The 17,444-nt window shown below is 46.0% G+C and overlaps 1 protein-coding gene and 1 long non-coding RNA gene across 2 annotated transcripts in view; one reads left to right on the top strand and one right to left on the bottom strand.

Moving 5' to 3' along the window:
* LOC135913902 (organic cation transporter protein-like) overlaps positions 1-17,444 on the bottom strand; it is a 109,315-nt gene that overhangs the window by 529 nt on the left and 91,342 nt on the right. The window lies entirely within an intron of this gene.
* On the top strand, positions 10,054-16,581 carry LOC135913888 (uncharacterized). Its single transcript, XR_010568142.2, has 3 exons — positions 10,054-10,185; positions 14,782-14,908; positions 16,303-16,581. It is a non-coding gene; the product is annotated as an uncharacterized lncRNA (long non-coding RNA).

Below are 17,444 nucleotides of genomic sequence, written 5' to 3'. Positions count from 1 at the left end.
GTAAATGTAAAATTCCCGTGACGACCCAAGCCGTGACGTCGACCGCTGTGATTGACTAAGCGATTAACTTGTGAAGTGCCTAGATCAAGACAGCAGAGCCTTCGTAAAGAGGAAGCGGAAGACGACGAAGACTAGAGCTGGACGGCAGAAAAGAAAAAAAGAATATTATTAAAATGGCAGACTAAAGAGACTGTCTCTGTCACATAAACGCGACAGCATTAAGTGCCCCGTGTCGCAGAAAATCCGGTGTCGACGTCGGCGGTATTGACGTGAGCGTATATTTCGGTATATATTGAGGTATATGCACAGTAGAACCTCGCTCACACATTTTGGGAAAAAAGAATGCGAGAAAAACATACTAATCGGGAAAACGTACGATCCGAATAACTAAAAATATTTTACAGGCTCAACTATTGTTGACATCTATGTAAGGCGAAGCGTTGCGTAGATCGTTGTGGCACGAGACAGGCGACAGGCGTCGAGCTGGTGGTGCTCCGGAGGCCCGAGACGCGTTTTGTTGTTTTCCTGTTGCGTGGTGTTTTAAGGGGGCGACAGGAAACAGACGAAATCGAGCTGGTGGGCGACGCCGGATGCCGCCGAAGCGAAACATGATGCCTAGAGAACGGGGGCGCGTTTGAATTATTTCCGACTAAAAGTGTTCAGTACGTGACACTACGCACCACCACATGCTGTAAAACAGATAGGTAAAGGTGATGATGATGATATGTGGTGTTTTATGGTGCAAGGGCCAGGTTTGGCCAAAGAGCGCCATGACAAGTGGTAATGTTGACGATGTATTCTTGATTTATGATTTATTGATGGCGTGCACAATGAATTCCTCATGGTAGATGTCACATGGCTGTAAAAGGGCCTAAAACCTGTAGCTGTAAGTGGCGTAGGATTTATAGTTGCTAAAATAATGACGGTGACTTGGCAGTGATGTGGGCTATGGCAATGGGCTTTCGTTAAAACATTATGCAATAAAACAACACCGACACCAGAGTTTCAAGCAAGCCCTTGGATGCAGGGTTGTTAGTCATGTGCTAAAAATTGCCTGGCCAAATGATTTTCAGGGTATCGGTTTCGGCTAAAAAATCTAAGACTACTCTCAGTTTAAAAAATGGTTCGTCACTACGAAAAAATGCAGGATGGAGAGGTATATTTTCCCGATACGCAGAAGGGAAATACTTTTTCCTCTCTGTTTCTATTGCAGGGCACTGGTTAAGAACATGGAGGACAGTCAGGCTATCGCCGCACCTACTACAAGTAGGAGGATCCCTGCCAGTCAAGAGGTAGGAGTGAGTACTGTAAGTGTGTCCTATTCTTAATCAGCAAAGAAGTACTTCCTTGTACCGTGCTGTTTTGTCACTTATCCAATTCCGCAATTTTGGTTTTATAATGTGTAACTTATTCAATGTTTGTGTATCCCACTCTTCTTGCCAATGATTCCTCAATTTACGGCGCAGAAAGGGCTTTAGGTCTGTGGCAGGAATGGGGATATTTCCATCTGTGTTCCTAAAGCTCACTGACCTAGCGTTTTCGTCAGCAGCTACGTTGCCTTTTATGCCTTTATGGCCAGGTACCCAGCATAGTATAATCGCTTGGTTGCACATATATGCGGAGCATAACAAGCTATACAGCTCATTAAAAACCGAGTTCTTATGCTTTCGTAAGCTAATTAGGGCTCTCACTACACTTAATGAGTCTGTGAAGACAATAGCCTTAGCGATATTTGCGAGCCATATGTGTTGAATAGCCTTAAGAATGGCGCATGTTTCCGTTGTAAAGATACTGGTGTATGGGTTTAGTGGTCCAGATGTTGAAAGTGAGGGTCCTAGAGCTGCGTAAGCATAATCAGCTGGAGACTTCGAAGCATCTGTGTAAAATTCATCACATGAGTACTCCTCCTTGAGTTCCAGAAAATGCGAATATACGTGTGCCTCCGGGGCTCATTTCGATATTTCTAAGAAAGAGATGTCGCATTGGATAATAATAATAATAATATTTGGGGTTTTACGTGCCAAAACCACTTTCTGATTATGAGGCACGCCGTAGTGGAGGACTCCGGAAATTTTGACCACCTGGGGTTCTTTAACGTGCACCTAAATCTAAGCACACGGGTGTTTTCGCATTTCGCCCCCATCGAAATGCGGCCGCCGTGGCCGGGATTCGATCCCGCGACCTCGTGCTCAGCAGCCTAACACCATAGCCACTGAGCAACCACGGCGGGTATGTCGCATTGGATAGTCTGCCACTCCCAAGGCGGTGGAAGACGTGTAGGAGCCATTAGGACATAGTGTAAAATAGGGACCCCCGTTTTTTCTGAGAGTGCTTCCAACCGAAGGGACAGAAGAGGCCTAGTGGCTGGGCGGTTATGAAACAGCCTAGCAGTGGACAAGTCGCATATAGTGGAATGACAAGGATGTTTAACATCAGAGTTAACTTTCAGGGCGTAGGAGAAAGTTAAATATGTCCTTTGGTAGTGCAACGACCATTCGTTTGATTCGACGTAGAGGCTTTGCACAGGACTAGTCACCTGTAGCAAGGCGGATACCCAAGTGGTGAATAGGATCAAGCATCTTCAGAGCGCTAGGTCCGGCAGAATTATAGACTATTGCTCCGTAGTCAAGGCGTGTTAATATTAGACTTTTGTAGAGCTTTAAAAGGCACCGCCTGTCGCTTCCTCAAGATGTACGTGACAAGAGCTTCAGCAGGTTCATAGACTTGAGGCACGTTGATTTCAGATACTTCAAGTGTGGTACAAAAGTCAGCTTAATGTCTAAAAGGATTCCTAGAAATTTGTGTTCATGGCTCACAGATAGCCGTTCTCCATTTAGATCTATTGCGAGGTCCACCATTATGCCTCTCTTGTTAGAAAATAGGACGCATGTACTTTTTTGTGGGTTTAGTTTGAAACCGTTTTGGTCCGCCCACTTAGATCATTTATTTATGCAAAGCTGTACTTGTCGCTCGCAGATAATTAGGTTACATGATTTGAAACCTATCTGGATGTCATCCACATATACGGAATAAAACAAAGTATGTGGTATGGCAGTCTGGATCGCGTTTATTATGACAATAAAAAGAGTGCAGTTCAGCACACCACCTTGTGGAACACCAGCCTCTTGCGTAAATGGATGAGACTGAACGTTACCAACTCTAACACGGAACGCCCGATTGGAGAGGTAACTCTGAATCACGTTCAGCAAGTTGCCTCGAACTCCCATTTCAGACATGTCATGGAAAATTCCAAAGCGCCAGGTTGTGTCGTATGCCTTTTCCATATCTAAAAATACTGACAGAAAGAACTGTTTGTGGACAAAGGCATCACGGATATTTGTCTCGATGCGGACAAGGTGATCTGTTGTGGATCTATGCTCCCTAAAACCGCACTGAAAGGGATTAAGTATTTTGTTGCTTTCAAGAAAATGGATGAGGTGACGGTTAATCATCTTCTCATATAATTTGCATAGACAACTAGTGAGAGCTATAGGTCCATAATTGTTGGGTGAGGAAGGGTCCTTGCCCTCTTTGAGAATAGGGATTGATTGCTTCTTTCCAGACAGAAGGAATGTATCCGGCAGAGAACATGGAATTGAAGAGTGACAGTAGTGTTTTTTGGGTTTCAGGGTGTGTCTGATCATCTCTATAAATTATTCTATCACTTCCTGGAGCAGACTTGTTGCAACAGTTCAGTGAGGCTTGGAACTCAGCCATTCCAAAAGGACGATTGTATACTTCATTAGATGTGCCTTTCCCACCCAGAGTCATCTGTTCTGCTTGTTGCTGGAATTTTAGGAATGTATCTGTGTAATGAGATGTACTGGAAATGTGCTCGAAATGTGCTCCTAGACAGTCAGTCTGGTCCTCAAGAGTATCTGTTTGCGTGTTTACTAATGGTAGAGGATGAGTTTCGCGGCCTTTTATTTTGTTTACTCTGTTCCCGGCTTTTCTTTCGTCTGTATATGAATTAATACTAGAGATGTATTTCTGTCAGCTTTCCCTTTTGGCAAGGCGGCGTGTTCTTCTACCTTCCGATTTTATTTTTCTTGAAGCTGATCAAGTTCTCGGTAGTTGGGCAGTCGCGAAGGCGACTCCAAGCCTTATTTTGATTTTTGCAGGCTTCCTTACACTGCTCATTCCACCAAGGAATAAGTCGTTTAGAGGTTGATCCATTCGTTTGAGGGATACATATTGATGCAGCATCTCTTATAAACGCCGTCAAATATGACACTCTATCATCGATTGAGAGAGTACAGATGTCATCCAAGGTCAAATGTGTCAGCTCTCTATCGTTTTCAGTCAGCACAGTCGACCTTCCAGAGGGGCAGATGTGGAGAAAACTTATCGCTTTTTGTTAATTTTAAGACAATTGGGAAATGGTCACTCCCATATGGATTTTTGATCACGTTCCGCTCCAGGTATGGCACTAGTGTACTTGATGTTATGCTTAAATAAATAGATGAGAACGTTTTGTTTGCCACGCTGTAAAATGTGGGCTCTTTCTTGTTTAGTATGCATGCATTGGAAGATAAAAGGAAGTTTTCTAATAAGCACCCTCTCGTATCACAACGAGAACCTCCCCAGAGGGTGTTGTGTGCATTTAAATCACCTACTACAATGTAAGGTTCGGGGAGTTCTGCGATAAAGCTCTCGAATTCTGTTCTGGAAAGTTGATGGCTCGGAGGCATGTAGAGAGAGCAAGCAGTAACTAGCTTATCAAATAGCACAGCTCTGATTGCCACTGCCTCAAGGGGCGTTTGCAGATGTAAATGCTTACAGGCGATACCCTTATCAACTATAATAGCAACACCGCCTGACGAGGCGTCACTGATATCTTTGCGGTAAATGGCATACTGTTTGAGAAAGTTAGTATGTGATAGATTGAGGTGTGTCTCTTTCACACACAGCACCCTTGGATTAAACTTGCGAAGGAGTTCCTTAATGTCATCAAGATTGTGTATTAGAGCTCTCACATTCCAATGCATTACCTGTGTGGCCATATTGAAAGTGTTTTATGGTGTGTGTCAAGAGATATGAATTAGGTTGGCTCAAGGGACCTTTCCAGGCCCCTTGATGCGGGGTATTTCTTTTTTCTTGGCGCGCTCCAGGGAGCAACGCCGTTCCTTCGGCATCAGAGGCGCTGGATGACGCCCGCTCAGCGGGCACACGCGGGGGTTTTTCAGGCCTGTCTGCCCGAGCAGTGGCCCTGGGACCGACAGGCTCGGAAGTCTGCTGGCCCTTCGTGGTAGGGGCGGCAGAGCAGTGGCTGCTCCCGCTAGGGGGGCTGATGGCGTAACCGCCGTCACACTCCGTGTGACTTGCGCGGCTGCCAGAAGATGTGGCGCTGACCCCCGGCACGTCACATCACTGTAGGACGGATTGGATTGGTTGTGGACACTAAAACGCTTGCGCGCTTCTGGAAAAGAGATGTTTAGTTTTACCTTCAGTTCGATTATTTGTTTTTCTTTCTTCCATGACAGCACGATCGCGAATAGGCGATCACAGTTACAGTTCCGTCACAGTTAGCGCAGTGGGTTGTGGAAGAACAGTTGTCTGAAGCGTGGTCTTTAGATGCACATCTTGCACAAGTGGCACGCCCTCAGCAGCTCTGAGACCCATGCCCAAAACGATGACACTTGAAGCATCGGCGCGGATTGGGAAAGTACGGTCGTACGCGTAGTTTATAATATCGCGTCTCTAATGAATCAGGTAGTTCACTTGTTCCAAATGCTATTATTAGATGCTTTGTTGGAATTTCCTTGTCGTCACGCCTTAACTTAATTCGCTGCACCTTTACCATGTTTTGGTCTTGCCATCCTTCCAACAGCTCGCTCTCACTAAGATCAAGGAGGTAGTCATCAGAAATGACACCACGCACAGTGTTCATAGACCGGTGGGGGCCCACAGATACAGGAATGTCACCAAATGCAACAAGTTTCATCAGTTTGCTGTATTGGAGCTTGTCACGCACTTCCAGAAGAAGGTCCCCGCTTTCCATCTTAGTTACTTTGTAACCAGAACCGATTGCTTCTGTCAGGCATTTTGTGACCACAAATGGGGATATTGTACGGACTGTCTTGGTTTCGTGTCGACTATGTATTACGTGGTACTTGGGAAATATTTCTTTTGGTTTGAAGAGAAAGTTGAAGGTTTCATCGGTGCGCCCCGTCTTCAGGGAGCGATCAGGGAGTGTGGGGAAATTTGAAGCCATATATAGGATAACTATTCGGCAGGAATGCCCGCCGCCCACCTCAGAGCCCAACCTGGGGACGTCACAGGATTAGAAAAATTCTATTCTGCATACGCCAGCGGTACGTTCCCACTATAACCTAATATATATATACCCAAGACTGGATATATTACGCAAGGTTAACCCTTGCCGCCAGGAAATAGGAAGTTAAAAGAAATGAACAGAAGGCAGGAAAGATGGGAAAGTGGGAGAGAAAGACAAAGAATGGAGAAGAGGACAGGAAGAGGCGACTGACGGTTTCCTCCAGGTGGGTCAGTCTGGAGGTGCCGTCTATGTGAAGCCGAGGCCGAAGGGGTGCGTTGCCTCCGCCGGGGGGCCTTATAGGTCCAAACACTCAGCATCGGCTCAACCTTCAGGATCCCCCTTTCCCCAGACATGGCTAAGCCGCGCACGGCTACATGCGGGAGGGTCCAACCCTCATGTGCGATAGGTAAAGGTGCTTGTCGCAATAGGTTTGGCGGCAATAGCTGTGACTTCCGCATGCGACGATGCGGGCGGAAATTAGCTGTTAACGGAATAAGAAATTGCGCGCGCCTTCGTTTTTACGTGAGACGGGCGGCTATGTACCGTTCTCGATTGCGCGCGCCTCGCGCCATTTTATTGCTTACATGGGATCTAGCGGCCAGAAAACGTATCATACGATCGCAATTTGGCGACATACTGAACGTTGGTGCTGAAAAATCGTGTTTTCCAGGAACGTATGAACCGGCAAAAAAATTAGCGTAACTTTATTGGGTCATTTTTCGTGTTCTCGACTGGGTACGTTGGCGCCGGGAAAACGTACGTAACGGGTACGTATCGGGATACATTCCCGTTATTTAGCATGCGTTATATGCGGGTTATATTGCCACACCATTCTATCACTAACGTTGCTCGCACCTTGTCTTACATTGTTGATAAAGGAGAAGGCAGGAGGTGGAAATTCAAGACGATGAGCGAAACGAGAACAACGTAAAAGCAGGAGCCAACGTTTGGACAGGTGGACTTGTCTTTTTCAAGGTGACATATGCTTTCTTCGGCACAGCATATATAGACCGTTTTTTCGTAGGCGCCGCCATATTGTGAGCTCAGTGGCGCCGCCTATGAGCAGCGCCATACAAAGCTTGGGTGAAAGCGGTCTTTTGCATGGCAGGTTTACGCTCGGTGGTCGGTTCTGGCGTTTGTTTCCACGGTCGTGCGCTCTGTTTACCGTAAAAACCGGAATATAGGTCGAACTTTTTTTCAAAAAACCATCGCGAAAAGTCGACCCTCGACTTATATACCGGACATTGGCGGAAAAACTACGGAAGTCTTGCAACAATGGGCGGATGAAGTAAACAGCCGCCATCGCCATCAGCAGCAGCGCGGCGTCTATGGCGGCATGGCGACGTTGTGGCACCGGAATTTCGCGTTTCCATTGTCGCAATGTTATATTAATTAAAGGCTGCATTTTCATTTTGTTTCAAAATGAGTGGAAGCCGACATCAATTCACCGTCGCCTTCAGGAAAAAGGCGATTGAGTAGGCGGAAGCCCACGGCAACCTGGCGGCACAGCGCGAACTTGAAGTATCCGAAAAGAGCATTCGGTAGTGGCGGAGGCGAAAGCAACGTATTGCAACTTGCAGCAACCAAAAGAAAACGTCATTTCGTGCCGGATCGCAGCGGCCTGCAGAACTGGAAGGCAAGGTTGCGGAGTCCGTCCGCGAGCTGCGTGTAAGATCGCTGCCTGTGACTGCCGAATGCATCCGTTTGAAAGCGGTAGAGATCGCACGCGCCTATGGACTGGGCAGCGAGAAGCACTCGTCATCCGACTCTGATCAAAGGCGTTGCTCTGATTCGGAGTAGCGCTTGCGCATTTCGTGCCCTTCTGTGTACTGTACACCCGACGAATTTCTAACAGTATCGCGCGACCATCGACCCGCGTGTTTATCAGCACCTTATCATCACTGCACGGAGCGGCGAAATAGCGAAAGTAAGGGCGTGTGTACACATGCGCGTATCTCGTTTGTTTCGCTGCTCAGCGCCGTTAATAAGGTGTTGACAAGCACGCGTGTCGACGGTCGCGCGATACCGCTAAAAACTTGCCCAGGTGCACTTGCGATCAGCATTTAAATAAATACTGTCACCATTGTGCAACCCCCTGAGTCGCATTTGTTTCAAGGTAAGGGTGTCATATCTTTCGGTACTTTTGCCATTGAATTTTTTTTTTTTCATTTTGAGAATTCGTTAGTTGGGGGATCGACCTATATTCCGGTCCGACCTATAGTCCGGTTTTTACGGTAGTATGACGTGCGTACCCTACGTGGTAAACGGTTCTGTGAGATGTGCTGAAGTGGTTTAAGGCGTTATGGCCAGAATTCCTGCTGGCGTTGAGGTGGACGGAACACGCAGCGCCATGTGTGCGCGCATATTTGAGCCTACAATCAGCCTCGGAGATCAATTGTGTATTTCTGAATGTTCTAGTCATTAATGTGACCTTATTGCAATATTATCCTCTAATTCTAAGCTGCGGTTTAGGAGCCATGAAACATACGCGACGATCGTAACAGCGTGGGTACATTCTGCTACGATAGGAGCTGTGATGTTATACTTTGACAAGCATTCAAACTGTTCGCTGCAGGTTACATTGCGTGACTACTTGGTTCGATAGATGAGGCTTTTGCCCCTGAATGAAATAGTTTTGGCAAGTAATAGCAGCATATCTTACAGTCTGAATTAGGCTTGTCCAGCAAAGGGACTGTTTACGAACTGCGCGAGCGTCCCAAGCAGTGGTAGGTGCTGGATTACATATATCTTTGTTCTATATACCGCATGGTCCAAGCATACGGCATCAGCGGTTATATATTTATAAACGTTGTGCGGCGTGACTATGCGAGGTCGTATTGCGGCGTTATCCCGTTCTCTCTTTTACTTTTTTGAGAAAGAGGATGATAACAGAATTTTTTTTCGGTTGTGTTCCTTCCGTTCTCTACGACGCACTCACACGTATGACGAAAATTTTGTCTTCTGAAATAGGCATCGCATTCTTTTTATGCGATCCGTCTCATATATTACGGCTGTATACAGGCCAAAGAGGTAATGCCAAAGCGCACAGCTTACATATGTATCGTGCTGGTTCACCAACCGCAGTGATCGCTGTGCTGAGCAGCGCCATCGGCCTCATGCAGGAAGGCTAGCGTAGACACATGGTAATTTGAAGCCTACTAGACTTGAAATGCGCGAGAACGATGCCGGCGCATCACAAATATTTGATAGCGCCTGCAGCTTAGGTGTTTCGTGGTTGCCTTAGGTTGACCGTGCACGAGCATGCGCTCTTATGCTTCATGTTTTACTCCCTATGCCAAGCGATCAGATAGTGGGCAGATTTAGCATTTCATGCTGCTAATACAGAGACACCGCTTTCCTTTGTTGAATTAAAACTGATATAAGCAAAATAATTCACAACACATACACACACCGCGACTGATAATGTGTGTAACCGCGGCTGATAAAACGCGTCACATTTTTGCGCCCCCAAGAGATATTTTCCACCTACTGTAGTTCCCGATGCACCGAAAGGCTTCCCTGACGACCTTATATGAACGGACATGGCATAAATTTCACAAAGTACCATCGAAAACAACTCGAAATCGTTCCGCAGCATGCGACAGCAATACTTTCAAGCAGCGCCGCGCCAGATCGCCCAAGCCAGAGAGGAGGAAAGGCTCTCCGCGCGCCCTATCCTCCTTGCCCGATGAAACGGTCTATAGGTAGGGTTCTTCTAAATGGGAGAGGGGGTAAGGCGGGTGGGTGCGGCAATGAGCAAAGGTGTGTTAGCGGCGCCGGTGCAGAATTGAAAAGAAAGTTGTTCAACGTTGGTGGAGGAATGTGAAGAAGCGCCGAGTGTCAGTCGGTCATGTGTTTTTTCGTGGAAGAGGCCTGGACGACAGGGGGAGGTATCCGCTCTGCTAGAGGTATGACCTCCAGCCGAGCCGATAATCTTATAGTTGCCCGGTAAATCTGCATGTTGAACAGAGTGCCCTAATATGTCTATTAGTGCCAGCACTTATACGCCCACTTGAGTAATAGAGGCTATCGCATGGAGGAAGGAAAAGGATAGGAGGGAGCATTACATCGTGCAGCCAGCCATGGCAAGCGAACACTCCGTGAAGCCACAGTGGTGGCCCAAAACGTGACCTCTTGCGTCGAGATCATGAAGCAAGTCCAAGATTTGCCGAGACGTTTATTTACCGGTAGTTTTTATTCGGTGCGCGCTGGGCCGGCAGCTGCTAGCTGCTCAGATGGAGGCCTCCGTGGCTGCTCAGCTGCTCCGCCTGTATCTCTGGTCGCATTTTTAACTGAATGCTTGTTTCGCTTCGGTCGTTTTCTGCAAGGCGTGTGTTCCGTATTTTGGGCGAGTTGTGAGAGGTTCACAAGCCAACGTCAGCGCATTTAGGCTACAGGTTATATACTTCGGCCGAAGTGAACAGACCGTCGTGAGCGATAATAAGCGATATGTATTTGCCACATTTTTGACCGAGGCCTTGCCCGTGTGTATTCTGCCCTGTTATGCGAGCTTTATTGATCTGCACTGTCGCTGGATCAGTGGCAGCTTACGCGGAAGGTTTGGCATGCATGCGATTGATCGCATTGCGGGAGCGGAGTCATCCTTGCAGGCCAAATGCGGTGGAGCTTATTGCCTCATATGACGCTGACTCCCGCAAGAAACGGTGAGTTGTATTAGCTGCGTACGTGCTGCTTTCTCCAGAAACGCGGTGAGTTGTGAATTTATCTGCTCCCATGAAAAGCAGCAGCAGCAGCAGCAACTGCGAACAGTGCTTGTTCCAGCTTTTGGCGTTTGAGACCGATATACGGCCGGGTCGTGTGGTCTTTGCTATGTTCCCAAGCACTGACCCTGCTTCGAACACTGTGTACTACGAACACTAACAAGCGGTATGCCATCGGACGCATACGATCTCATTACACAAAATTATGGGGTTTTAAGTGCCAAAACCACGATCTCATTATGAGGCACGCCGTAATGGAGGACTCCAGAATAATTTGGGCCACCAGGAGTACTTTAACGTGCACCTAAATCTAAGTACACAGGTGCTTCCGCGTTTCGCCCCCGTCGAAATGCGGCCGCCGTGGTTGGGATTGGATCCCGCGATCTCGTGCATAGCAGCCTAATAGCATAGCCACTAAGCAACCACGGCGGGTAAAGCATAACATGTATCGGCGCACGAAAGAGAAACGTGCACTCCAACTCGTAAACTAAACTTTGCTGCATCCCTAGCACGAGAACTGACTAGAATACATATCAGTTTTTAACCCCCCCTTTTATAAGTGAAGGATATGCGTGCTTAGCTCCTGAAATGATAACAGACATTACTATGCAATTTACTGCTGCACAAAGCGCAGCGCACACTCACCGCAAAAGCAGTGCAGCAACACCGCGCACCTTTCGGAGAGGCCTGCAACATTTGCCTTCAACTTCCGACACACTTGAGAGGCTTTCTCTCTGATGCGGCTCTACGAACAGACACGCATAGTGCAACACCGCGATTCGACGCCATAATCGAGAAACTTGAGCGCGGCATTAAGCGAAAGTTCGGCGGTGGTAGACATGTTTTTATTTATTTGAAGAGTTTGAAATAGTTTCAGATGTGTATCGAAAAAAAAATGAGCAGGGAGTACTAAAACCTACCGCGCGTCCTTACGTTTTTACCACGTGTTGGACCTCCCCATCGGCTTCAATCGCGCTGCAGCATGCTCCGTGGTATTATTTCCTTCCTTCATGGGCTATTGGTCTAGAACTACTATTCATACTCTATTATACCCCTGTCAAGCGGGCAAGTGCCCTTACGGAGAAGCGTAGTCGGTTTTAAGTGCACTTTCCCAAATCTAAACCTTTCAAGCGGAGTGTACTTCGCAGAAGAGTGCACTCCGGTTGGAGTGCATTCACGGAACGCACTTTGCTAGCCGAGTGCGTAGCCTCGCCGCCAGTGGTTTCAACGGTACAAGATGTAATGCGTAAAAAAGGACACAGAATTATAGCTGTTGAACAGCTTTTAACAGAATAATCAGAACAGAACTCGCTATTCTGTTTTAGCAGGATCAAATGCCGTCTCGTTGCACGCCACCATCTTGTTCGGGATTGGCTAGGCATTCGTCTTAGCCGGCCTTGACTTGTAACGCTGTTATGATAAAAATATTTTCGTTTTTTACTGAGTAAATATAGATTAAGATTGCTTTATTTTTATTTATAATATACAACTAAGGCAATCGCTTTTTAGAAGGTTTCTTTATATTAATCTACACCTCCAAACTACATGCTTTTAGTCCGTCGCCATTTTTTAGTGCGAGTGCGCTCCATTTTCCTGTTTAGCACCACGTAGCCTAAAGTGTCACCCAAGGTCCCGAAGTGCACTCCCCGTAAGTGCACTTGGCCGCTTGACAGGGGTATTGCTTTCGTCTTATTAGTCTAATACTAATACACCAATGCATGTCTCAATAACCAGATAGGCTACTAGCTTTGTTAGAGATGGGAGAAAATTCAAAGTTTCGAACATGATTCAAATACTAATATTCGTATTCGAAACGGAGCTGTTTGGCATTTCCGAATATTCAAAGCTAGCCACATATTTCACACTAACGAAATGTTAAAGGTCTGGTTATGGTTATCCGAATGCTGTTTAAATAAAGTACTGCAAATTATCAGAAGTGACACAAAGATGAAAGTTTTCAAAGCAATGCAGAAACAAAATTGCCAATGCAAGCTCCCTTTTCAGTTTCACGGCAGAAGCCTATGTGACCGCCTATGATTTTTGCTTCTAGTCTGTCATTCAGTGTTTTGGCATTCTAGTTATGCAGCAGTTTTAACTTTTAGGCTGCAACCTGTGATGTTTGCCTTGCAAGAGACACTTTTACATGTGTCTACGGCAGGCACATACCCAGAATTTTTCTTTGGAGGGGGGGGGGTTGCCTTTACTGGTATAAATATGAATAATGCTGCCATTCGCCAACACAGGGAACTAGGGAAAGAAGTTATTTAAGCGCAGGTTTTTAGACCGAGCTAAGCAGTCTAGAAGGTGAGCCTACAATCTGCTGAAAAGCGTCAATGAGCTAGTGCCGCCCTAGCTGCGTCTGAAGTGCGAGTTATACCCTAGTTACACGGGCGTGCTAACCACACTTAAGATGCACCTCAGTTCCGGCTAACCGAAGTTACACCCAGTTAGACGGAAAGCCTAACTGCGGTTATTCCACTAACGGCGGCACCCATGCAGATGGACGAAGGCGGCGCGACTCCAACGAAGGTGACGGCCGAAATGTCTTCCCAAAGGCGTGTCAACTGGTCTGTTGCAACAACAGAGTCGTCGATACGCATTTGGGAGGATAATCTTGCCGCGCTGCATTCTAACACGCGTAATGCGCGCATTTACCAACAAATGACGGAAGCACTAAATGCACGCCTGCCTGCCGGCGAAGTGCCGTACACGGCCAAGCAGCTATGCTAGAAGCTGGAATACTTGAATAAGCAATACCGGCGAGTACGGACACTTCAATAATCACGTTGTGATAGTGTATAGCAACTGTGTTTGCGTATGTGTCGACTAAATCCGATGCACAAACTCAATAGCATGCAAAATAAGCGCTCGCACGCTGCGCCTGCCGGTGCAGTTGGGCCTAATCTTATGTGTGTGTCACACGGTGCACAATCGATCGCGGTTGAGTCCGATCGGGATTGAATTTCTTGGTCGCGATTGCCTCCTCTGCGAAAGCTATGAGAGTGTCAATCGTGGACGGGAATTTCAGTCCAGATCGTGCTCGATCGCAAACACAGCATTGCTTCGACATATGATTTGGCCGAGGCCGAGGCACCAACAAGGAGTCTTGGATCCGGCCTTAGTTGAAACGTGATAATGTATGTGCTCGCACGTTCACGACACGGTTATTCTATTGTTTTGAAAAGGAAGCTGGCCAGCAAAAATCAAGCGACTGACGCTGCATAATCGTGTGCCCGTGTTATTCTCGGCGTCACCGCACGTTCGCCGACCTTTTTCCTACATCTGTTTGACTGCTTCAAAAGATAAGGCAACAGACCTCACAAAGTCTGTGTTCCTTCCGAGTTCACACTAAGCATTTGGCATTGTAAGCATTGTTTATGGGCATAAAAAGAGGCATGCGAAGGAAGGAGATACATAAAGTCTGTGTGGGTTCTTCCATCATATGTCTCTTTATGCAATCCAAAGTGATGTTTAGCAGAACCGACGAACTTGCCCAGGAAGAATTCCGATTGAGCTATATTGACACTGCACACATTCTCAGTCCGCCGAATGTTCAAGTGCATCGCAGTGTTCTCTCCCTTCCTGTACCTTTTCTGTGCACAGTTCCAGAGAGGTGGGCGATATGTAACTTGCGAAAGCAGTGCCTGTCTGTGTGCAATTTTTTATATCTAATAAATAGCACTGTATGTAATTCTTTTTTCCCCTAATAAGGGGGGCAATTCCATTAAAAGTACATTTACATGCTGTGAGAAGTTTTGCACACTAAATGAAATTTTCTTTTAGGAAGCTGAGGCGCACTGGCACATCAACAGGCTCAAAAGGTGTTGAGTGGCCTTTTTATTGGCAGCTACACTCATTTTTGGGGACGCTTCCTGTCAACGACACTAACCTTGTGGAAGAGAGCGTGGAGGTAATTTGAACTGTTTATCATTACAGCGCTATACATAGTTGGTGTACTCACTAATGAGTACTCTCTCATACTTGCTCCCTACTCATTTCACAGGAGTGAACACTGGTGCTTGATTGGGACTGATTAGGATGAATCTTAATGTGTGCTAGTTAGAGTATGAATGAAATTCAGTGACGGTGATTTTGAGTGGACCGAAGTATTAACGGGGGTGATTGTTGGCGAGTGTGAGTGGGTGCATGTGAGTGAGTGTCAGTGAGTGCGAGCAGGCGCAAGTATGAGAGTGAATGGGTGCTAGTAAATGTGAATTGACTTTGAGCGCAAGTCAGTGTTGGTGAACATGACTGGGCGTGAGTGTCAACTAGTGTCTGTGAGTATGCAGCCTGCAAAAATAGTTTCTACATGCATTATAGCATATAAAATAGTACTTTAATTGCAAATTTCCAACAAATGTACAGGGGCTTCTAGACTAAACGCATGCAGCTTTGCTTGGCAAGGCACACAGCAATGTGAACAAAGTGCCTCAGAGTTATGAGCACAGCGACAAACAATGCCAGTGTAATTTACAATTTATTAATATAATGTGAGAATATTGTAACACATGTAGGCACTTTAGTACCTGATGATCCAATTAGACATTTAAATAGGGTAGCTGATTTCCCATCATTAGACACAAGATATTCAAAGGAGAAACAATAAAAATGGCTACTTATAGCACATTCACTTGACTGAAACATGTACCTCAACTGTGTGGAACAGTGAACATCTCCCTGAAGTTGTAGGTACTTCATCATGCATTTTTGCACAAATGCATTGGAGCGTACGAATTTGAGTGAAAATGCACACAAAAATCTTAAGCTGTATTATATTTTGAAAGAAAGTATTGTTAATCAAATTAAATATGGCATAGAATGTCCACACATGTGTAAGCAGTAGATAGCACATTTGTAGTATGTGAAGAGCAGAAATGTTTTTTTCAAACAATGTTGCAGTATTCTATATATCTGTGCTAACAGTATCTTAAGTGGCACTGGAAGTGAAACAGAAAAACGGTCATCCACCTGACTGTAGCATGAAGTTGCAGAGTTGATGACAATTTTTCCCATTTGTGAAATTTTTTCCACCTTGCGGGCATCCGCAAACTAACTGATTTGCCAGAATGCACTTTGCATTGAAAACTTTCATTTGTTTTCAGATGTAATCACTAGAAGCAGTAGTTGCCATAACTGGAGAGAACTCTTGATTCTGACATGTAATATGCTGCATATAACATGTGAGAATGCAGCTGGTTGGTCGACTGGTTTTCAAGTAGACATGCTGCTGATCCAGCAACTAGTTTGCAGAGGTGCATTTTGAGTTTACACGTGTGTGCCGTCATCTTTTCCTGCCATACGCAGGTGCCAGAAGTTAATGAAGCGCCTGATGACGCTGAAGTCGTCGCTTCATGGGAAGCAGAACAAGAACATTTCACGAAAGGAAGTGTGGAAGGCAGCCCTGCGCCACCAAATGAAAACTGTGAAGACGAGAACACTGCAACCCCTGCCGCCAGCTGCCCACCTGGCAGCAGAAAGCGAAAGCGGCCGTCATCGCTTTTGCAGGATGTGCTGGCGCTGCACAGTTGCGCAGAAGAGAGAGCCAAGAAAAATGCTCAGCAATCCATTGAGCTGCGCAAAGAGCTTGTGCAGCTCCAAAAGGAAGCAAATGAGATAAACAAAAACACCCTTGAGGTGATAAAAAACTATTTTGCATTCAGACAAAATAAAGATTGAATGGGAGGAACCAAACATGATTTTTGTTTTGCTTTCGTCAAACTCGTTCATAAAATACTCATTTTGGATGTCCCATACATCCACCTGTACTTGTTTGCACTAAATGTCTAAACCAGACCTACCGGTATCACTTCTGAATAGGCGAGGCAAAGTTTCACTCCTGCATTCATTTGTGTCAGTGAGAAAGCCACAAGACAATTTTGCTTTAATTATACAAAGCACACTATGTGCAAATCAGCCTTTCAAAACGATAGGTCCACCTATCAAAATGCCAGCCAGCCTTTATGAGGCATTTTATCTCTGTTTATACAACTTCTATACACACAGTGTACTTCTATCTGTTGGTGCCTTTCTTGACTTTGTATATAAAAAGCAGTCACCTACTCCAGCCTTCTGTAGTCTACGATTCATTCACAATACAAAAGATACCAAGAGCAGAGCCATAAGTGACACACAAGCGAGTGCAAGAAAACCAAAGCAGACAGTACATTTACACTGCACGCTAAGTAATGTTCACAACACATTGGAAAAGGAAGGAGTAATGTCCATGGTTGGTCTAAGAAAACTTTCCTCATCGAGCACTGCACTGAAAGCGAGACCTTGCTTGTAGTAGACACAACTTCTTGCACAATTCTTTCAAACTGTGCAAATGGAATTTGTGCAGCATATAGATTGTAGACCGATGCTTGTCACTGCCTCATGGTGTCTCCCTAAAAGTGTCGTGAGTCGAAAAACTTAGCTGGTACAGCGCGTGGCAATATGCTTTGCAA

Source organism: Dermacentor albipictus, unplaced genomic scaffold (genome assembly GCF_038994185.2).
Source record: "Dermacentor albipictus isolate Rhodes 1998 colony unplaced genomic scaffold, USDA_Dalb.pri_finalv2 scaffold_28, whole genome shotgun sequence".
Lineage (NCBI taxonomy): Eukaryota > Metazoa > Arthropoda > Arachnida > Ixodida > Ixodidae > Dermacentor > Dermacentor albipictus.
Note: the sequence above shows the minus strand (reverse complement) of the source record. Positions and strands in the feature narration are given on the sequence as shown.